We start from the raw sequence: 2,943 nt of genomic DNA, 5'->3' as shown, positions 1-2,943 counted from the left end.
TATATATGAATGTTGTTGGGAACTTTTCTGGGTGCAGGTGTTTGAAAAACCATGTTTAAATGTGTTTTCAGTTGTCGAAAATGGAAAAATTGGTATATTGTCCAAGTCCTTGTCGCTTGGGCGAGCACAGTCTCGCTTGGGCAAGGATTGGGCGAGGGGAAGTTTTGGTTCTGGAATTCCCTCGCCTGGGCGACAGAATCTCGCTTGGGCGAGCAAGCCTCGCCTGGGCGAGGAAGGGCCTCGCTTGGGCGAGAACGCCCAGGATCTTAATGAGCCCCTGGAACACTCTCACTTGGGTGAGAGATGTCTCGCTTGGGCGAGAGATGTCTCGCTTGAGCGAGAAGAGGCCTCGCTTGGGCGATAGTACCTTCGCCTGGACAAGGAAGGCTTCAGTTTATTTGAGATTTAAAGATGAATTGTCGCTTGGGCGACTAGTCCCCACTTTGGCGAAGGACAGTGTGGAAAGATTGAAATAAGATGATGTACATGAACAATGTGATGAACCCGGGTAGGGTGTGTTGTTATATAAAAGTTGTGGAATGAGATCATGGCTTAGATGAGAAGCATGACTCCACAAAAGTGTGAAAGCATTGTTTATGTTTATGCCTTGTTGGGCAAGTATCCGACTTGAGATCGTGAGCTAGGGGGTACCCTAGTAAGGATACAGGATATCACGGGACAACAATCGACTGACCGTAAGAGGCCTGGTCATGTGACCGTCCAGGATTATTCGGTGATGCGTTGTAGTGAATGAAATGTTACCTTGAACATGTACGGTTGACATACTATCGGGTCCCACGAGAAGCATTCCTTGTCGGGAGATGGCTTAAGGATGGGCCGATCATGTGTTTGATTAATATATTTGAATTTGACTTTGTCTAAGAATGCATTGCATTGTGACCATGAACTAGTGGAGAGGAAATGACGGGACGACTTAGAGCACCGTGATGTAAGTAGGGACGGGACGGCACTGATTGGATGGTGATTCGCCAACATTGTCTTGAGGGAGAGTCTGGGTGAGACGAGTCCCTTGTATTCCTGGGGAGGTACCCTGTTGGATTGGACAGTTCTCACAGGCCAAACTAGGCAATCTCTGACAACCCCTGGATTGCATTCGAGATCGATGAGAGGGATGCCCAGAAAGCGTTTGTACGACCTAGGTCCGGGTAGGACTGTTCCTGAGGGAACCGATCGATCTATTTTTAATTCCTTGCGAGGAAATGTTATTTTGGGTGCGTACAAAGAGGCTTGGTATGGGACCTGTACTCTCGATTATTTCCGATTAGGATGTTGGATGATATTGGTGTAAGGTGGATAATCATGACATATCATGCATACATTATCATTGTGGAAGTGAATTCCCACATGTGAGTTACAAGCATTGTGTATTTCTACGTTTATGCATGCGATATGGTTATGAGTAGAATATTGATTATATTACTCGATATATTGGTAATGTTGGAATAAATGGTATGTTATGTATTTCTTCATGATGTCAATAATAAATGATGAACTATATGTTAAAATATATTTTATGTCTGAGTGTGATATTCTGAGTAAGTCCACGCCATCAATGAATTTATGTTCATTAGATGTCTTACTCTCTCTTTTGTATTGTTCTCGTTTTGTATATATTTTCTATGCAAATGGCCAACAACATCACTCACATTCGAGGTTATCACTTCACGATGTCTCTGATGGGACAATGGACTAATGATGGGCACAGATATACCTACACAGGCCCCTACGGTCTGTCGTTGCACATGGTGTGCAACGGGTCATCGATGATGATCCCTCAACCCGACACCTACATTGACACTTCCTTCACCTTGCTGCCAAAGAGGCCAAGGTCTCCAGAGGTTAGACTTCGATACCCGCCAGTCAGGAGTGATGGCGCTGTTCCCTCCCACGGTTATAGGACGTGGCCAGATTGTTTGGGTGCTCCATCATCCAGTAGAGCCAAGAGGAGCAGTGGTCTTGGAGGAAGTCCCCACAGGAAGGCTCTGGTGCTGAGAATGTCATCCCCTCCGAATTATGCCGCTGGGTTATGGCATAATGAAGTGGAGGAAGAGGAGGAGGAGGACGAGGTCGTGGAGCTCATCAATGTAGAGAGCTCGGTGGAGGTGATCGACCTCGTGTCTGACTCGGAAGATGAGGAGAACCCGAGTGAGGGGTCCAACATTCCTGGAACCTTTTGAGTCAGCTTGTGGACCAGTCGATGTCCCCTTTTGTTTTTGGTGGGGGTTGTGTTTCTTTTGATTTTGTATATGTTAATGGTGATGTAGTTTCCGCCTTTGCTGACCTAGTATGTATGAACTGACTGTGAATTAACCTATTATATACATCGTACTATTCAGGAAATTGTAAATCAGGTTAAGTTATCATTCGATAATGATAAGTTGATTTTCTGCATTCGAGTTACTTAAAGTGATGTCCCGAAAAAGGAAAGTTTTAAAAGGAAACAATTTTATATCACCAATTTCAAAAAAAAAAATACCCATTTTCTGAAATGTTTTTTAGAAGTATTTTTCGGGGCGTTACACAAAACTCTAGGCCAGTAAAGTAGAAATTACGAAGAATCAAGCCAGAGATCTCCCTAAGGGTCAAAGAGGAGGTAGAAAAATGGTTGACCACTGGGTTCGTTAAAGTTGCTGAATATCCAGATTGGGTAGCCAAAGTGGTAGTTGTGCCAAAGAATGGAGGAAAGTTGAGAATATGTGTTGACTACAGTGATCTCAACAAAGCTATCCCAAAGGATGATTTTCTGGTGCCACACATAGATGTTTTGGTTGATAGCACCACCGACCATGCCCTTTTCTCATTCATGGATGGGTACTCGGGGTATCATCAGATCAAAATGGCGCCAGAAGACGTAAACAAGACCATGTTTATTACCCCATGGGGTACTTTTTGCTACCAAGTCATGCCATTTGGATTAAAGAA

Source organism: Lupinus angustifolius, chromosome LG04 (assembly GCF_001865875.1).
Source record: "Lupinus angustifolius cultivar Tanjil chromosome LG04, LupAngTanjil_v1.0, whole genome shotgun sequence".
NCBI classification, from domain to species: domain Eukaryota; kingdom Viridiplantae; phylum Streptophyta; class Magnoliopsida; order Fabales; family Fabaceae; genus Lupinus; species Lupinus angustifolius.
Note: the sequence above shows the minus strand (reverse complement) of the source record.